At 40.4% G+C, this 21,095-nt stretch overlaps 1 protein-coding gene across 1 annotated transcript in view; it reads right to left on the bottom strand.

Moving 5' to 3' along the window:
* LOC139536497 (V-type proton ATPase subunit S1-like protein) overlaps window positions 1–21,095 on the bottom strand; it is a gene marked incomplete at its 5' end in the record, with an annotated part of 159,742 nt that overhangs the window by 26,001 nt on the left and 112,646 nt on the right. The gene's annotated exons all lie outside the window — the stretch shown is intronic.

The raw sequence follows: 21,095 nt of genomic DNA, 5'->3' as shown, positions 1-21,095 counted from the left end.
ACCCCCTCAGGTAATTTGATGTGCCGTCTCATTTTGATTCATGCTGTGCAGTCAGCTGGAATTCAGGCATGACTGCCACAGACGGCTGCCAATTTACCTATTGTGTGTTTCTGTGTACGATGAGCCAGATGCCTTTTTTGATTTTGTTCAACCGTGACTTATCCCCCTTTCCGCACAAACTTGCCAGTTCCTAATTTAGCCACACCTGTCTACATTTGATCATTTCTGCCATTTTTAGCTAGGGTAAAAACCTCCCATCAACTGATTGTGATCTTAATTTAGCAAATTGATTTTAAAGTTGGGAGCATATTGCATTGGGTGGAACCTTTCACTTTGAGGTTTGTTGAGCTCATAGGACCAGACCATTGAATATGGTAAAGGGGATCTTAGGACATTTTACACAATCATTCAAATCCCATCTGTTCCTGCATGTAACCTCTCCTTTCATCCAAAATATTCATAAGATTACATTTTGATGCGTGATGCAATGACTTGTCTAGACATTATACATTAAGGAGACATGCAGTGTTATCTTGAATGACAAATTCATTGGTATTGGGGTGGAAGAGGATTTGCTGCAGATTAGGGAAGTGACATGGTTGGGAAAATAGGGTATGGACAGTTTGAATCAAATGGATCACCCAGACAAGTGGTCTGCTGCTAGAATGACAAGTGAAGAAATGCTGTCAGTTATTTTAGTACTTGGCCACAGACAACGACCATTGCTGTTGGCCACAGACAACTGACGTGCTGTCAGATGGTTTTGATCTGTCATGACAATTGGTACTACTTTTTAGACTGACTGTTTTGACATTGCCACCTAGTGGAGTTGCTGCCAGATATATGGATTCCCTTAACTCAAACCCTCGTTTCGGCACGAATCTCTGCTCTCAGTGGTCAAACCAAGTAACATTGAATTACGGACAAAAACTGATACACTAACACATTTCAATATGTGATTGTCATGTTTTGTGTAAATGATTCAAGTGCAACTTGGCTGCTGTACATCCACTTAGCCTATACTTCCTGTAAGGTTATCAGGATCAATGAGACAGGCCATGGTTGCTGCCAAGAGTGATCTTACGGTTCTCTCCTTCAGAGGAGGCAGCGAGGATGATATTGATTGAATCACTTCAGAGGTGGTGTCTGGTGAGTGAGAGATGGGTGATAGTGACAGGAATCCAGCAGCCTGTGCAGGGGCAGCAACCCATCCATCCTCTCCACAGGCCACAGCATTGTGACCAGACAACTGGAATGTCATAGGGAAACAGTTGATGATAGTAACACTCCCAGGGTGATGCTGTGTTTGAGTAATGATGGACAGGCACTTCTCATTACACTGGACATGTTCCCATAAGTACGGGTGGTGATTCAATGGTCTTATTTACAACAATGCACACAGAATACACTGAAGGTATTGCATGTATTATTTCCACTTTCAAAACTGTTCAATTGTGACTAAAAGGAATGTTAATGCGCTTTCTTATTCACTTTCTCCGGTCTATGATCCTTTTAGCATGAATTCAGTCATAAAGGTACATCTGTTTGTGTCTGTCAATTGCAACATGGTAAAATGCAGGAGCAGGGAAAGTGTCAGTGAGTGTCGTTCAGTGTGCCAGAGGTAAAGAGTAGTAACCCTGGTCGCTGGTTTGTTTCATGATCAGGGCTCAGTTTCCCAAAAGTAATTAAGGTGAGAACCTTCGTAGGAGCATCATTAAATCTCAGAGCTGTTTCCTAAAACCGTTGTTTTTAACGTCACACTTGAAATCGTTCGTAATTAAACTCCTGTATGGAACGATTTTAGTGCCAACAGAAATTGTATTTGCATTTTATGTTTAATTTATATATTAGGATATTGCATTTAATGTTTTTGAATGTTTAATGCACAAATGTAATAATTGAATTAATAAATGGAACTTGTATTTTATGATTTGAAACTGAATTGAATGAATGTGGTTTCATTATGGTAGATATTGCATTCATTGTTTCAAAGTTTCATATATTTAAACGTCTCAGATGCATTCAGATTCAGTTTTCAAATTCAGTTCTCTAAATTCAGATTCAAAACCAACATCCGAGTACTTTTCCAGACTGGAAAAGTAGAGGAGAACAGATAAAAACAAACGCTCTCTGTGGTAAACAGAAGCTTCTGGCAGTTTCTGAAGCCAATGTGGTATGTTGAATTTATTTTCTTCCTATGAATTTGGCTCTAGTGTTTTAACCACTTTTGCTATAAGCTATTGACCCCATTCCTGAAAGCTAATATACTCTGGAACATGGACATGCTTTCTGTTCTATGATTATCACAGGCTGCATTAGTAGAGAGTGTCACAAAATCTGACCCACAAGAATATATACTGAATTTAAAAAATATAAACACAACATCCAACAATTTAAAAGATTTTACTGAGTTACAGTTCATATAAGGAAATCAGTCAATTGAAATAAATTAATTAGAAATAAAGAAACCGGCAAAGTTTCTGTTTACCGCAGTGATTATGTTCTCCTACTTTCCTTGCTGGCAGGCAAAGGATGTTGACTGGTTTTGAATCTTAATTTAGAGAACTGAATATATCCAACATTGATGAACTTGAAATTATGGTTTATAAACTTGATACTCATACAATGAATGCAATATCTACCATATTGAAACTGAATATATAAATATTGAACTTGAATATTAAATTAAATAGATCATTTGATAAATTGATCATTTGTTTAGGATTCCGTTTTTTAAATTCAAAAATATAACATTCAAATTCAATATCCTAAAACAATTGTAAAATCATGGAATTCAAATACTATTTCTGTTGGCACTGAGATCGCTCCTAATTAACGCCTGCCTCAGACCATGCTTTTTTTTGCCCTCTCGCGTCACTTTATACACAGAAGACCTCCGCTAAACATAAAATCACATGGTTTATCTGTCTTTGTGTGGCCGCTGATAACGTCAGAACAAAGTTCTACAAATACAAAGTGGCCAATGTTTTTGCAATTGATACAGACAAGCGATGTATAAAAATATGCTATAAAATGAAACCAGAGATGACTACATTACAATATAAACAGTAGTCGGCCCATTTCAATCATATTGGTACATTTCATGTTCAATTGAGTTCTATTTTGCTACTTGTAGGCTAACGTCTGTAATTTGTCTCAACATATTTCATGATATGTAGCCTAATGTGCGCAATGATGTGCCAAATCGGTGATTCAGTGCATTTTTATTGGGTAAGCGTTATAATAAGCTGCCTCAATATTTGCAGCCATAGGTAGTAATATATCCAGCAGTTGTGAAATAATTAAAGGAAATATTGAATGGTATGGAAGTCCAGAGAGGACAAATTATATATATAAAAATAGATTGCTACACTACTATATGGTACCTTTCATGCTAGCATCGTGCTTGGAGCTCATTATCAGTTTATACGTTAGAAAGTTAGCCAGCTAAATACCTTGAGCTAAGAGCTGGTGGGACATTTAATCCCTAAACAATGCCTGACAGGCAACTTCCACCCAGGCTGTATGCCACCCCCAAGACCACAGCCAATCGCAAGCAAGCAACAACGCAGCTAACTTGGCTAGTCTTGTGAGCTAGCTAGCTAGCTGTCTGGTTGTTAGCTTGCATAACTGATATGTGTATAATTGTAAGGGACACTTCATGTTTTATGGATAATATTTACATTTACAGAGTGGGTGAGCTCCATTCCTGACAAGCTGATCAGATTAAACATTTTGCCTCAGAGCTTGATCATATTCAATAGCAGCCTAAGTGGTTGATAAATCAGGATGATGCCTTGTAGGCTGTTTTATAGGTAAAGCACCTTGCAGGCAGATTAGCAGTCAGTGCATTATGTATATGATCAAGAGTGGGTGTGCTCTATTCATGCCAGGCTGATCAGATTCAATAGCAGCTTCAGAGGCTGATAAGTCAGGGTGCTGTATTGTAGGCTGTCTGCAAGGAGCTAGCTTGCTCACAAGACTTGCCAACTTACTATGTTGTTCCTTGCATGTGATTGGCTGTAGTCTTGGGTACCGCAGGCAGCCTGGGAGACAGTGCATGTTCAGCACTTAAATGGCCCATGAGCGCATTGCGATTAACAAATGGCTCCTTGATGAGGTAGGTGGTTATTTTAGGGCTCCCTTAGTGGCGCAGCGGTATAAGGCACTGTATCTCAGTGCTAGAGGCGTCACTACAGACCCTGGTTTGATTCCAGGCTGTATCACAACTGGCTGTGATTGGGAGTCACATAGGGCGGAATACGTTGCCCGGGGTAGGCCATCATTGTAAATAATGAACTGCCTAGTTAAATAAAGGTTAAATAAAAAATGTCAAAAATTATTGTATAAATAAATGATGCCATGGTAATTTTGTTATTCTCGTGATCTCAATAAAAGTTTTATGTTGTGATCGTGATCTCAAAGTAATGAGGGAATCGTTTTTTAAATTATTCATATGTCCTCTCTGGACTTCCCTAGTAAGGAGAAAGCTGATCGAAGAGCAGCACTCCCTTTCTTTAGATCCTATCAGTATCGACACATGCTCAAACAATGCACTTAGCGACCGTTAATTGTCTCTGCATGTTTTGGGAAAGGTATGTTACATCTTCGGAGGTTGAAGGAAAGAAGCATGTTAAAACACTGGTAAGCCTAAGTTCTATCACTATCGGGAAACCAGGCCCAGGTATTTATAGCAGGGGAGGTATAAATAGAAGTGGTGATGTGTTATTCATGACCTAAATCGACCGACCGGCCCGCCACAAGGAGTTGGTAGAGCACGATGAGACAAGGATAACCTGTTTTGAGGCCCACCTGATAAGCTTAAAAAATATAAATTCTGTTTTGCATGTTATTTTGGCATTAATACTTGTCACATATCAGTTTCCCAAACAATGTACACTTTTTACAACTCATTGAGTTCATAAAGCCGCATACAAACATGGTCTCTTTTTTGCTTTCTTGAGTAAGGCAGCTCCAAAATGCAGGTGTTTCAGCCAAGCTCAGTGCTTTCTGTGGTGGTGAGGCAGCCAGCGGAAAATACGGAGCGCAGGGGTTGGTAATATTCTCTAGTTGCGCTGTGATTGGCTCAGTGTTCTGTCACTCATGGGGACACTACGTCACCGCAAAATCTACGGGTAGAGCCAAAAAATTCAAGCCCCTTAGGTGCTGCCATAGACTTACATTAGAAGTGCCCATCCAAGAAGGCTCAAGGGGGCCAGAAAAGTTTGAATACATTGGCAATGCTGTCAATCCAGGATGACTTCTGCCGCATAAAAAAAAAGGAAACTCGGATATGGGAAATTTCAGACTTCAGTGAGTTCAAGACAACTGGGAAATTGGAAGTGCCCATCCAGGAAGACTCAAGGTAGTTTGCCACAGATACAATGACATCAAATCACGTTATATCTACCTTAGCTTTGATTGAACTCATCATGCCACCATCAATCTTTCAAAATCTTAGCTAGCAAGCTAGACAAGTCATCATAACTGCATCAAGTCGACAATCTACTGGCAAATCCTTGTCATATGAAGAGAAATTATAGATAAAAGGTATCGGTGCTCATCGGCCATTGGACATAAACATTACACAACAAGTTTGAAATCGCAAATTCGACAATGAGTGCTGAGGCGCGACTGTAGCCTTGGGTTCGATCCAAGGCTGTGTCACAGCCGGCCGTGACCGGGAGACCCATGGCCCAGCACAATTGGCCCAGCGTCGTCCGGGTTAGGGGAGGGTTTGGCCGGCCGGGATGTTCTTGTCTCATCGTGCTCAGCGACTCCTTGTGGCGGGCAGGTTGGTGGACTTCGGTCGTCAGTTCGACAGTGTTTCCTCCGACACATTGGCGGCTGGCTTCCGGGTTAAGCGAGCAGTGTATCAAGAAGCAGTGCGGCTTGACGCTCGACCTTCGCCGAGTCCGTAGGGAAATTGCAGGAATGAGACAAGATCGTAACTACCAATTGGATATCACGTGAAAGGAGGTAATGCCATGGGCCAGAAAAGTTTGAATACATTGGCAATGCTGTCAATCCAGGATGACTTCTGCCACGTTCAAAAAAACTGTAAACTCGGATATGGGAAATCTCAGACTTCAGTGAGTTCAAGACAACTGGGAACTTCGATAAAATTAGCTCCGACTGGGAAAATACGGAAAATAATTTTGAATAATAATTTAGATTTTAGGCCTCTTTCGCTACAAGCTTGGCATACCTGTATTTTGGGAGTTTCTCTCATTCTTCTCTGCAGATCCTCTCAAGCTCTGTCAGGTTAGATGGGGAGCATTGCTTCACGGCTATTTTCAAGTTTGTCCAGAGATGTTCGATCAGGTTCAAGTCCGGGCTCTGGCTGGGCCGCTCAAGGACATTCAGAGACTTGTCCTGAAGCCACTCCTGCGTCGTCTTGGCTGTGTGCTTAGGGTTGTTGTCCTGTTGGAAGGTGAACCTTCGCCCCAGTCTGAGGTCCTGAGCGCTCTGGAGTAGGTTTTCTTCAAGGATCTCCCTGTACTTTGCTCCGTTCAACTTTGCCTTGATCCTGACTAGTCTCCCAGTCCCTGCCGCTGAAAAACATCCCCACAGCATGATTCTTCCACTACCATGCTTCACCATAGGGATGTTGCCAGGTTTCCTCCAGACGTGACGCTTGGCATTCAGGCCAAAGAGTTCAATCTTGGTTTCATCAGACCAGAGAATCTTGTTTCTCATGGTCTGAGAGTCTCTACCTGTAATGGCTCATTACAATCTCGGAAATCTACGGACAGTTCCTTGGACTTCATGGTATAGTTTCTGCTCTGACATGCATTTCTTCGGTGGAGTTTAACCGTCGGTTGGCATCCAATATGTTGCATTAGCGCCCCCAACTGAACTATAGAATAAATCCATTACACTTTGTGATACAAAATGGGAAAAGGGAAAAACAAAATAAAAATATTTAATCACCCTACCAACTAACCCTACACTCATTAAAACCTACAAACCTTTTCCACTACTTTAATCCTATCTGAACCTACCCCAGGCCAATGACCTGAGAGGACGGGACACTACCCCTCAACACATCCTGTAACTCTTCTGAAGTCAAACCTCTTCCCCCAAGTACTTTTCTGAAGCTGCCACCACAACATCTATTTTCTGTGACTCACGTTCCATCTCTGCGGTACAGTTGATAACCATTGCTATGAAAGCTAAGAAGCCAACCTTACTGAAACATATCACTCATTGGCCTAACCCTCTGTTCTGGCACAGATCTACTATTCAGAAGGATCCTCTCAGAATCCATCACCTTTGATCCAACCTCCTCTACTTTCTTCACTGCCTCAGCATACGACATCTTCTGCACTCCTCTAACCCTGGCCACCTTAACCTGCCCCTCTCACACCGGACACCTCCGATCCCCAGCAACATGGGCACCCCTACAGTTAACACACAACTTTTACTCCACCAAAACTACACATTCCTCTGTCCCATGTCCTCCTGCACAATTCCCACATCTTGAAATCTCCCTCCTACACACTGCTGCCCATAAACGTGACACCTATAACACCGCAGTGTATTCGGCACAAAAGCTCTAACAGCATAACTCATATCCTAACATTACTTTGTCAGGTAAAGACTCTGAATCAAAGCTTGAAAGAATAAACTGCCCAAAGCAGCTATAGCCTTTAACATATTCTTACCTCTTTGTTGATTGATATCCATTGAATTTTAAAAGGGAGACAGTGTCAAACAACACAGCCATTTGCACAAATATGAAAAGGTAGATGGTATCATCCTAAAATTATCAATTTAGATAATACAATTTTTTTAAACAATCTCCTCAGTTTAACAACAACAGCAGGTGGTCTCAAATTCAAATTTTTCAGTTGGGCAATTAGGTTCCTGCACAATCTAAGGAGGTTCCTCAATGAATCTCACCTCATATTTTACTAGGCAAGTCAGTTAAGAACAAATTCATATTTTCAATGAAGGCCTAGGTTAACTGCCTCGTTCAGGAGCAGAACGACAGATTTTTACCTTGTCAGCTCAGGGATTCGATCTTGCAACCTTTCGGTTACTAGTCGAACGCTATAACCACTAGGCTACCTGCCACCCGTGGTTCTTGAAATAAACTTTTGGGGGCATTTTTCAGTGCCAAGAACCATAAGGTTCTACGAGGAACTTGGAGGATCCCACATGTTTTTAGTGTACTGACAACAGATCAGCTCCTAGAGAGGTATTACCATTTATGGCTACTCTTCCTGGGAGCCAAACACATTAAGGCACTTACATTACATATAAAACAAAAGTATCACATTTTAGGGAAGACCCAGATGCAGACAGTGTTGAAGTAACAAAAGTTTATTACAAGAACAGTGGGCAGGCAAAACGACAGGTCAAGGGCAGGCAGAGGTCAGTAATCCAGATTAGAGTTCAAAATGTACTGAACAACAGGCAGTCTCAGGGTCAGGGCTGCCATAATGGTCAAAACTGGAAAAACTAGAAAACAGGAACTATAGAAAAGACAGGAGCAAGGGGGAAAACACTGGTAGGCTTGATGAACAAAACGAACTGGAAACAGACAAACAGAGAACACAGGTATAAGTACACAGATGATAATGAGAGGAGATGGGAGACACCTGGTGGGGGTGGAGACAAGCACGAAGACAGGTGAAACAGATCAGGGTGTGACAAAAAGATAAAACAGTACATCATATAACATTATTACACCCCTACATATATACAATACAACATGTATTGTGTATATATAGGGTTTATATATAGGGTTACTCAAAGCCAATGGCTTGTCAATAGTAAAGATTGAAAAAAGTAAGGGGCCTAAACAGCTGCCATGGGGAATTCCTGATTCTACCTGGATTATGTTGAAGAGGCTTCCATTAACCATTTGACACGTAAATTCTAAATATTAATAATGGCCCTTACAGCATGAGTCCTTTTTGCACGCGGTACCAGAATTATATGCTGCTGTTCTAGAATTTGATTGCTGCATTTTGCTGCTATTCTCTACACCCCTCATTGTATCAATACCGCAATGTCTGCTTCATGAGGCTTCATAAAACATTCTTCCTATAGTAGTAGCAGTGAGTATCTACAGTAGTATTGATCATTTTATAATTATTATTATCATCTATATATTATCATCTATATTACATGTATCACCATCTGAAAGAGGCTTTGGTATTAACCTGTCTGGGAGGATGCACGTGTGAGATAGGGCGGTACAATAGTGGCATACAAAAAGTGAGAGCGGGGTATGAGCATATATTACATATACCGACCATGGCTAAGGCCAGGAAAGGCTGGCATCCAAAATACTTTTTCTTCATTTTGAAAAATATATTTCATTTATCACCACTCTACGTCACATCACCAAGCAAGGAAGATTTCTCATCAAATGCGGTGAGTATTATGGCTTGGATAGGTTTTAGCCTGGTCGAGGCGGAAGATAATGAGAACAGGGTGGTGGACAAAGTCTTGTAAGCAACAAAGTGAGGTAGTTTGTGCGTGCAGTCAGATTGAATGGTGTGTGCGTGTAATCAGCTATATTGTGTGCAGAGACTGTGGCATGAGTAAAGCAAGGTTGTAGATATAATTGGTTATCATAAACTATGGAGCAAGACAGGATTATCTAGGTTTATACTTTGGCGCCATCTACAGGCTGAATGTTACGTTGGCGGACCAGTTATCGCTCTCCTTCCAAAACGTGGTTACACATATAAACTTCAAGTATTACTAACTATACAGTAAATTCCTTGGAAAAGTCTATGTAAATTAACAAACCAAATCGTGCTCTTTGGTCTACAGTAGTCTACAGTAGTCTACAGATTAGGCTAAAGTTTGTTGGCTAGGGAAAATATTATTTGATTGAAATAATCAAAACATATTTTCCCTAGCCAACAACCATTTGTCCAAATGATAAAACATAATTGCTAGAATGCATTACAAATCAAGTAATAACAAAAGTTGATTACATACTTTTCTTTTTCATTTCAGAAATGTAACCCAGGAGTCCATTTCCAGGGGTATTATTTGTATTTTTATTTGTTTATTTGCCTCTTATGTTGGTTCAAAACAACTGGGAACTCTGAAAAATACAAGGTAAATTCATGACATCAGTGATCTTCAGGTCGGAAAAGTTGGAGCTCTAGAAAGAGCCCAGAGTTGGAATTCCGAGTTGGATTACCGTTCAAATCTATGTTTCCCATAGATTTGCGCCGTAATTATTGGGACAGTGAAGCATTTTTTCTTCTGTCGGCTCTATACTCCCAAAGTTTGGATTTGAAATCAATGAAGTTAAAGTGCTGATGGTCAGCTTTCATTTGAGGATATCTTCATCCATATCGGGTGAACCATTTAGAAATGACAGCACTTTTTGTATGTAGTCCCCTTATTTTAGGGGACCAAAAATATTGGGACAAATTTACTAGTATGTATATTAAATTAGTAAAAAGTTAATTATTTGGTCCCACATTTATAGCACGCAATGACTACATCAAGCTTGTTACTCTACACATTTGTTGGCTGCATTTTCTGTTTGTTTTGGTTGTGTTTCAGATTAATTTCTATTGGGCACAAAATAATGTTAAATAATGTATTGTGCCATTTTGGAGTCACTTTTACTGTAAATAAGAATATAATGTTTCTAAACACTTCTACATTAATGTGGACGCTACCACGATTACAGATCATCCTGAATGAATAGTGAATGATGATGAGTGAGAAAGTTACAGATGCACAAATAAACTCAGCAAAAAAAGAAACATCTCCTTTTCAGGACCCTGTCTTTCAAAGATAATTCATAAAAATCCAAATAACTTCACAGAGCTTCATTGTAAAGAGTTTAAACACTGTTTCCCATGTTCGATGAACAAGCATGGGGTGGCAGGTAGCTTAGTGGTTAGAGCATTGGACTAGAAACCGAAAGGTTGCAAGATCGAATCCCTGAGCTGACAAGGTAAAAATATGTTGTTCTGCCCCTGAACAAGGCATTTAACCCACTGTTCCGAGGCTGTCATTGAAAATAAGAATTTGTTCTTAACTGACTTAAATAAAGTTTATTTTTTATTTTTTATGAACCATAAACAATTAATGACCTGTGGAAATGTCATTAAGACACTAACAGCTTACAGACCGTAGGCAATTAAGGTCACAGTTATAAAAACTCAGACTTAGGCCTTCTACTGACTCTGAAAAACACCAAAAGAAAGATGCCCAGGGTCCCTGCTCGTCTGCGTGAACGTGCTTTAGGCATGATGCAAGGAGGCATGAGGACTGCAGATGTGGCCAGGGCAATAAACTGCAATGTCCGTACTGTGAGACGCCTAAGACAGCGCTACAGGGAGACAGGCCGGACAGCTGATCGTCCTCGCAGTGGCAGACCATGTGTAACAACACCTGCCCAGAATCGGTACATCCGAACATCACACCTGCGGGACAGGTACAGGATGGCAACAACAACTGCCCGAGTTACACCAGGAACGCACAATCAGTGCTCAGACTGTCCGCAATAGGCTGAGAGAGGCTGGACTGAGGGCTCGTAAGCCTGTTGTAAGGCAGGTCCTCACCTGGCAACAACGTCGCCTATGGGCACAAACCCACTGTCGCTGGACCAGACAGGACTGCCAAAAAGTGCTCTTCACTGACGAGTCGTGCTTTTGTCTCACCGGGGGTGATGGTCGGATTCGCGTTTATCTTCGAAGGAATGAGCGTTACACCGAGGCCTGTACTCTGGAGCGGGATCGATTTGGAGGTGGAGGGTCCGTCATGGTCTGGGGCGGTGTGTCACAGCATCATCGGACTGAGCTTGTTGTCATTGCAGGCAATCTCAACGCTGTGCGTTACAGGGAAGACATCCTCCACCCTCATGCGGTACCCTTCCTGCAGGCTCATCCTGACATAACCCTCCAGCATGACAATCCCACCAGCCATACTGCTCATTTTGTGTGTGAGATTTCCTGCAAGACAGGAATGTCAGTGTTCTGCCATGGCCAGCGAAGAGCCCGGAGCTCAGTCCCATTGAGCACGTCTGGGACCGGAGGGTGAGGGCTAGGGCCATTCCCCCCAGAAATGTCCGGGAACTTGCAGGTGCCTTGGTGGAAGAGTGGTGCAACATCTCACTGCAAGAACTGGCAAATCTGGTGCAGTACATGAGGAAGAGATGCACTGCAGTACTTAATGCAGCTGGTGGCCACACCAGATACTGACTGTAACTTTTGATTTTGACCCCCCTTTGTTCAAGGACACATTATTTCTGTTAGTCACATGTCTGTGGAACTTGTTCAGTTGTTGAATCTTGTTATGTTCATACAAATATTTAAACGTTAAGTTTGCTGAAAATAAACGCAGTTGACAGTGAGAGTGAGATTTATTTTTTTGCTGAGTTTATCATACCAAGACGTGTGAACCTCTTAGCATTTTATAGACGCACAAATATCATACCCCCACCAAAAAAAGCTAACCTCCATATCAGATTGTGTAGAAATGGCGAAAATGAGCTTTAGATGCCCCCAGTTCTAAAACAAAGTTGCGCACCTGGATCTGAGGAACCATTTTAGCAGCTGCAGAGTAACTTGCTTGGCCCTAACCACTGCTCCGTAATGGCTGTGTGTCAACCACCCTCTCCTCATGGTGTGCCAGTTGGGGTTGCCTGTCGAATAGCCTCCTGCTGCTCCACCGACAGCGCCATGCCAGCTAGGTGCCCTTGTTTTTTTTAACAGACAGGGATGACAGGGAGGGTAGCGGTTGTTCTGGCTCAAGTTCAAGGAGCCATGACATTCCACTGAAAATGCCCTTGTAGAGTGTTGACAGCTGTGTAGAACACATTGTATTGCTAAGATGCTCAAACTTCACTTAATAGCTACACTCACTGACACAGGAGAAACTTTATCCCTCATGCTTGCTCTGACCAAACCGGTTAGTTGCCTCTCACTATAGCTGCATTTTCCACATGGCCAGAGTTATAGAGGTCTTCTCCCCTTTTAATGCTCTTATGCTCATCCTTAAAAAAATGCCATAAGTTCTGAAATAGACACCAAAGTCAACATAGTGTACAAACAATTACAGTATCTAGGCTAAGTAATACAAAATAATTTTTTGATCTACTGCTCTGCTAACTAGCTAGCTAAAGTGTAATCAGTGGCTAGATAAGATAGAGAAAGGGGTCGGGAAGAAGTTTCACACTTCAATACATTTCAATACATCACATGGATTCTTCATGGATTGGGCACAGGTCTCTGATCGCGCTGGTGAACGGTAGCTGACAGTGTCGACTAGAGACGACGTGCAGGAGCTTCCTACAGGAATTCATAGTCTTGATGAGGTCTTCTCTGTCGCTAAAAGTGGAGGCTCCTCAGAGGAGGAAGGGGAGGACCATCCTCCTCAGTGAATTTCATAAAAATAAACATAGTGAAACAATAAAGTAATCCTTTTTAGATAAAACTATACTAAATATATTTGCATGTCACTAAATAATTTATTAAAACACACTGTTCTACAATGAAGGTCTACATTAGCCTCACCAGCCCTCTGTAGGGTAGCACCATGGTGTAGCCGGAGGACAGCTAGTTTTCGTCCTCTTCAGGGTACATAGGCAATACAAAACCTAGGAGGCTCGTGCTTGTCACCCCCTTCCATAGACTTACACAGTAATAAGAACAATTTATAGAGGACGTCCTCCAACCTATCAGAGCTCTTGCAGCATGAACTGACATGTTGTCCAACCAATAGAATGAATCAGAGAATTAATCTAGTACTGAAAGCATACGTTATAGCTAGTTAGCACTGCAGTGCATAAAATGTGGTGAGTAGTTGACTCAAAGACAGAGAAAGACAAGAGTTGAACAATTTTAAAAAAATGCATTCATAAAAAAATGAAGAAGCAAGAGAGAGAGAACTATAGCTATATTTAGGTGTATTTTTTCCCCATTTACTTAGCTAGCGAATTCAGCTAGCTAGTTAACCTACTCAAACACCCGGCTCAAACAGAGAGGGATGCTATGTTAGCTAGCTGGCTATCTAACACTGGAACTCTTCCAAGTCAATGTAAGTTTTATAAATTTATTGCCACCGCGGCCCGCTGGCTTGACTGTTAAACTACTTGCTGCTGACTGTATACTGTACTGCATGATTGTAGCAGGTTCATTAATGTGTTAGTTGTAGTAGCTATACTGAACAAAAATATAAATGCAACATAGAACAATTTCAACAATTTTCCTGAGTTACAGTTCATATAACGAAATCAGTCAATTGAAATAAATTCTTTAGGTCCTAATCTATGGATTTCACATGACTGGGCAGGGGACCAACCCAGCCAATCAGAATTAGTTTTCCCCCACAAAAGGGCTTTAATACAGACAGATATACTCCTCAGTTTCATCAGCTGTCCGGGTGGCTGGTCTCAGAGATCCCGCAGGTGAAGACGACGGATGTGGAGGTCCTGGGCTGGCGTGGTTACACGTGGTCTACAGTTGTGAGGCCGGTTGAACATACTGCCAAAGTCTCTAAAATTACGTTGGAGGCGGCTTATGGTAGAGAAATGAACATTCAATTCTCTGGCAACAGCTCTGGTGGACATTCCTGCATTCAGCAAGCCAATTGCATGCTCCCTCAAACCTTGAGACATCTGTGGCATCTGTGTGACAAAACTGCACATTTTAGAGGGGCCTTTGTGTAATGATCATGTTTAATCAGCCATGTTTAATCAGCCACACCTGTCAGGTGGATGGATTAACATGGCAAAGGAGAAATGCTCACTAACAGGGATATAAACAAATTTGAAAGAAAAGCTTTTTGTGCGCATGGAACATTTCTGGGATCATTTATTTCAGGTCATTAAAAATGGGACCATCACTTTACATGTTGCGTTTATTTTTGTTCAGTATATGTTGACTGAAGTCCACAAGGAAAGGGAAAAGGTGAGAGGAGGAGAGCACATGAAGGAATTATCCAACAATCAAAAAGATCATGCTGTTTGTATGTGGCTGCTATGAAAGTCATCTGGGGCACCACGGGAAAATGTATTTACTGAGTTACCGTTTCCAGAATGAACTCAAAAATATCAGAATATCTCAATATACTATCCGTCATCCATCAATCATTTGCTCCTATTTCCGTCTCATTCTGAACGTCGTAATAACCTATAAATCTGCACAAACCCTAGTCTCCATGATGAATCAGCGATACACAAATTGGCTTAATTATTTTTTTGCTAACTAAATAATCACACAGAATTAGATAAACACACACAGGATAGATTATGTGTTGATTACTAACAATGCAATGAAAAGTCCCTAGTGGACTAACCCGATATGACGGCTTGGTACACAATTCAAAGGGATGGGGAAAGAAAGAGCGGGAGAAGGAGAGACAAAGGAATTCAACTATTACACATACAGTTGAATAATACGCTCATCGTAAATATGGATATTTAGCACCCTAACAACCGCTCATTCGTATTTAGAAATGAAATGTACATATTTATGCTTGTATGTCTTTGTTGTCTCTCTCTGGTGAAATCGCCTGATCAGTCTGTGACGAATAGTTTGACAGAAAGTCTCTGGTTGTCCACCAGAGGTCACCATGTCTAGTCATTTCTAGTCATAGCTTCTTGGTCTTGGAGTGTCTGTTAGAACAGGTCTTCCAGAAGTGTACCACGCGGTGTTCAGCGGGCCTTGTCCTTCACTCTGTTTGATTAGAACAGATACCTATAGTGGTGAGAGGAAATTGTTCTTTGTCTCTCATCTTCAGGCCGAGTTTCCTAGGCTAAAAGTGCATAAACAGCTGCAGACTGAATGTCCCTGTGTAGTCTTCTTCGAGAGAGTTTCAAAGGGTTTAACCATTTTCTGGTATGTTCATCTTTAAACCATTTTGTAACACATTCAGCTCGTACTGCACGCATACTTATCTTTATTTTAAACCATTTCTCAGCGCTGTCTGGTCTGTAGAAATTCCAACCATGTCAACGTGTGGATGATCCTCACGCTCTCAGGTCTAAATGGTTGACTATTCAGGGTACAGCTAAGACCACTGTACACACCGGCAACAACCCGGCATGTTTTGGTCTCATACACTGGTTCTCAATCCTGGTCCTTGGGACCCAAAGGGGTGCACATTTTTGTTTTTGCCCTAGTACTACACAGCTGATTCAAATGATCAACTTATCAAAAGGCTTTGATTATTTGAATCAGGTGGGTAGTACTAGGGCAAAAACAAAAATGTGCACCCCTTTGGGTCCCCAGGACCAGGATTGAGAACCACTGGTCTAATATGTTAATTCTTTAGGAGTCCTTTATAAGCTATCTGGCAAAAGGGGCGTTCCCTCCTTTTTGCATAATGTCTGTGCTCGCGTGGGCTTGGTTACTGACTTGGTTACTGACATGAAAAACTATTCTCATCTAGGCTAAAGGCTAAAATCACATTTCATCTTCTCACAAATAGTTCAATATTTAATCATATAAATTCCACAACATTTAGATGTAAATCTAATAACTGGGATATATACATTTGTAGAATTACAGTTATTTGGTTACACCGTCCTTAATGACTTATTTGACATGATAATTGTTTAGAGCCCCACCAACCATTTCCCACATTATTTACATTATAAATATTGTTTCAATGTCCAAACTTTTGATGTTAAAGTTTTGGCCAAGTATCTCTCTGTTGTAACACTCAGACATTCCATTTTCAATACTGCAGAGCCCAATGGCAGGTATTTATGATCCGGTTGTTAAGTCATAAAACCGGGCCAACTTCCTCCCTCTCCCCATCTGCAGGAGGAGCTGACCCACTGTAACCTGATCCTTCGAATCCTCACAAGAGAGTCATGACAGTCCCCCTCTGGTGGATTCAACTTGGAAGGATCCTGCAAGTTGCAACCCACCATAAGAATGACCATCGGATGTCCTGGTTTGTGGATCAGCATAGCAGTGGCAAGTCGGTTAGGACATCTACTTTGTGAATGACACAAGTCATTTTTCCAACAATTGTTTACAGACAGATTATTTCACTTATAATTCACTGTATCACAATTCCAGTGGGTCAGAAGTTTACATACATGAAGTTGACTGTGCCTTTAAACAGCTTGGAAAATTCCAGGAAATTATGTCATGGCTTTAGAAGCTTCTGATAGGCTAATTGACATCATTTGAGTCAATTGGAGGTGTACCTGTGGATGTATTTCAAGGCCTACCTTCAAACTCGTGCCTCTTTGCTTGACATCATGGGAAAATCTAAATAAATCAGCAAAGACCTCAGGAAAAAAAATTGTCTGGTCCATCCTTGGGAGCAATTTCCAAACGCCCAAAGGTACCACGTTCATCTGTACAAACAATAGTACGCAAGTATAAACACCATGGGACCACGCAGACGTCATACCGCTCAGGAAGGAGACGCGTTCTGTCTCCTAGAGATGAATGCACTTTGGTGCGAAAAGTGCAACTTAATCCCAGAACAACAGCCTTGTGAAGATGCTGGAGGAAACAGGTACAAAAGTATCTATATCCACAGTAAAACGAGTCCTATATCAGCATAACCTAAAAGGCCTCTCAGCAAGGAAGAAGCCACTGCTCCAAAACCGCCATAAAAAAGTCAGACTACGGTTTGCAACTGCACATGGAGACAAAGATCGTACTTTTTGGAGAAATGTCCTCTGGTCTGATGAAACAAAAATAGAACTGTTTGGCCATAATGACCATTGTTATGTTTGGAGGAAAAAGGGGGATGCCAAGAAAGAACACCATCCAAACCGTGAAGCACGGGGGTGGCAGCATCATGTTGTGGGGGTGCTTTGCTGCAGGAGGGACTGGGGCACTTCACAAAATAGATGGCATCATGAGGAAAGAAAATTATGTGGATATATTGAAGCAACATCTCAAGACATCAGTCAGGAAGTTGAAGCTTGGTCGCAAATGGGTCTTCCAAATGGATAATGACCCCAAGCATACTTCCAAAATTGTGGCAAAATGGCTTAAGGACAACAAAGTCAAGGTATTGGAGTGGCATTCAAAGCCCTGACCTCAATCCCATAGAAAATTTGTGGGCACAACTGAAAAAGCGTGTGTGAGCAAGGAGGTCTACTAACCTGACTCAGTTGCACCACCTTTGTCAGGAGGAATGGGCCAAAATTCACCCAACTTATTGTGGGAAGCTTGTGGAAGGCTACCTGAAACGTTTGACCCAAGTTAAACAATTTAAAGGCAATGCTACCAAATGCTAATTGAAAGTATGTAAACTTCTGGGAATGGGAATGTGATGAATGAAATAAAAGCTGAAATAAATCATTTTCTCTACTATTATTCTGACATTTCACATTCTTAAAATAAAGTGGTGATCCTAACAGACCTAAGACAGGGAATTTTTACTAGGATTAAATGTCAGGAATTGTGAAAAACTGAGTTTAAATGTATTTGGCTAAGGTGTATGTAAACGTCCGATGTCAACTGTTCATAGGGGCAATACCAGAATAAAGTATCTATTGATTCTGTCTCTTCGCAACAAAATCTACAGAGATGAGATATATAAGCACTCTGTTGGTGGCAAAAAATGTATGTAATTTTAATTGAAAAACTCTAAGTGATGAGAGTGTAGTTTTTGTACCAGATAATAAACCATGTGCCATGGAATTGGTACATCGAAAATCTCCTCCCATTTATTTTGCAACCTGTATGGTGCAGCTGTCAACATTTTTGTCCTCAGATGAAACTGGTATACTTTTATATTTATGCCAGTTCCTTTCAGCCAATTTGTATTTTTAATATATGGCAGGCAAACAAGTTCCCTACCTTCTCCTTTTTCCACTTGCCTCCTCCATTTTTGTGGTAGTGCTGCAATCAGTTATTCCCATATATTTTCGATAACTGCATATGTGACATAACTCATCCATTTCTGGATATCATAAGGTGAATGCACCAATTTGTAAGTCGCTCTGGATAAGAGCGTCTGCTAAATGACTTAAATGTAAATGTAAATGTAAATTTCTATTTAGTATCATTAATAAATATATATATTTTTTTAAATTATTCCATAAAGAATGTTTTTTTTAAATTAATCAATATATTTGAGTTTAACCATAACATTTGCTGTAATATTTGTTTTATCTTTTCTGGAGGACAAAACTGAAAATGTAAACAACTTGTTTAAGAAAGGGCGATACTTTAAACAAAATTTCATTTTCAATTAGTCGGAAATGAAAAGTTGTAATCTGTATGAAGGCAAAAAGGCAATTTTTGAACAAAGGATGAGCCTTTCTTAATAATCTACTGGAAAACCATTTTGGGTTTAAGTATAACTTATGTATGAGTGAAACTTTTTGTGAGAGGTTTAAAGCTTTAGTATTTAATAATTTTAGCCCCCCAAACTCATATTCATTATATAAATAGACACGTTTAATTTTGTCTGGCTTAGCATTCCAAATAAAATGAAATATTTTTTGCTCATATGATTTAAAAAATAAGTCATCCGGAGTAGGCATTGCCATTAGTAAGTAAGTAAACTGTGATAGGACCAAAGAGTTCATCAATCTGATTTTTCCATAAATAGACAAGTATTTACCTCTCCATGGTTGCAGAATCTTATCTATTTTTGCAAACTCTCTATTGAAATTAATGATGGTAAGTTGATTTATATTTTTGAAGATGTGAATACCAAGTATGTCTACTTCACCATCCGCCCATTTTATAGGTAAACTACAAGGTAGTGTAAACACTGTATTTTTTTACGATCCAATACATAATATGGTACACTTGTCATAATTAGGTTTTAACCCAGAGAGGCTAGAAAAGTGATCAAGATCTTCAATGAGACTGTGCAGGGATCCAGATTGTGGATTTAAGAAAAAACTAGAGTCATTGGCATACATTGACACTTGTTTTTATCCCCCTGGATTTATTGATGGATCCAATTTTAATAGCTAGCATTGCAATGGCCATAATAAATAGACATGGAGATAATGGACAGCCTTGTTTTACTCCTCTTAAAAGCTCAATACTTTCTGATAAGTAACCATTATTTACTATTTTACATCTGGGGTTGCTGTAGATAACTTTAACCCACTGTATAATAGATTCACCAAAATTAAAGTAATCCAGGCATTTATATATAAATTCTAGTCCTCCTTTATCAAATGCCTTTTCAAAATCTGCTAGGACGACCAGACCTGGTAAACTTCTGACCCACTGGGAATGTGATAAAATAAATAAAAGATTAAATAAATCATTCTCTCTACTATTATTCTAACATTTCACATTCTTAAAATAAAGCGGTGATCCTAACTGACCTAAGACAGGGAATGTTTATAAGGATTAAATGTCAGGAATGGTAAAAAACTGAGTTTAAATGTATTTGGATAAGGTGTATGTAAACTTCTGACTTCAACTGTAAATTATCCTGTACAAGATTTTGTACTGAATATATTACGTTGTTACAGGTGTCAAGCTTATGGGCATGTGGCAGCAGTGTGTAGGATGGAGGTTCCTAGGTGTGAGAAGTGTGCAGAAGGGCATTTATTGGATGCCAACCTCCGTTAAACCTCATCGAAGAAGAATTCTAGCGTGTACACGCTCATTCACGCTCTTTACAAACCGCTTATCGTTTGACATGGGCTGCGTTTCAAACTCATAAAAGACACACCCTCGTCCACTTAACCTCGCTTATGCCCTTGGCGGAATCCCTGTCACCATCTTGGACGTCGGTTCAAACGATTAGCCAAACAAGGGAAGTTCGCAACGCAAGCCCCTCAGCCCTCGTTCTTGATTGAGTTTGCAAGTGTACAATTATGTTCCCTTCGGGGCCTGAAACGCCCCATAATTCCATTCGCGATGATTGTACATCCACTAAGAAAAGTCAGCCAAAACTTAAAACCTCAACGTCAATATGGAGAAGTCAAGTGTAAGTAAAAACGAATGTAAAAAGGTTCGAAATTGTGCTGCTAATGCACATGATGGCACAAACACATCTCATAAAAGTAATGTTTTTGTTTGGTTAGCTTTTGGAAATTGTAGTTCCAGCTAGGCAGGCTAAAGTTAGTTAGTTAATTAATTTGCTAGCTATCATACAGTAGGTGTATATTAATAATTATATAGTTAATATAAGTAGACATGCAATCATAATTG

Source organism: Salvelinus alpinus, chromosome 12, assembly GCF_045679555.1.
Source record: "Salvelinus alpinus chromosome 12, SLU_Salpinus.1, whole genome shotgun sequence".
NCBI lineage: Eukaryota > Metazoa > Chordata > Actinopteri > Salmoniformes > Salmonidae > Salvelinus > Salvelinus alpinus.
This window is presented reverse-complemented; position numbering and strand designations above follow the sequence as displayed.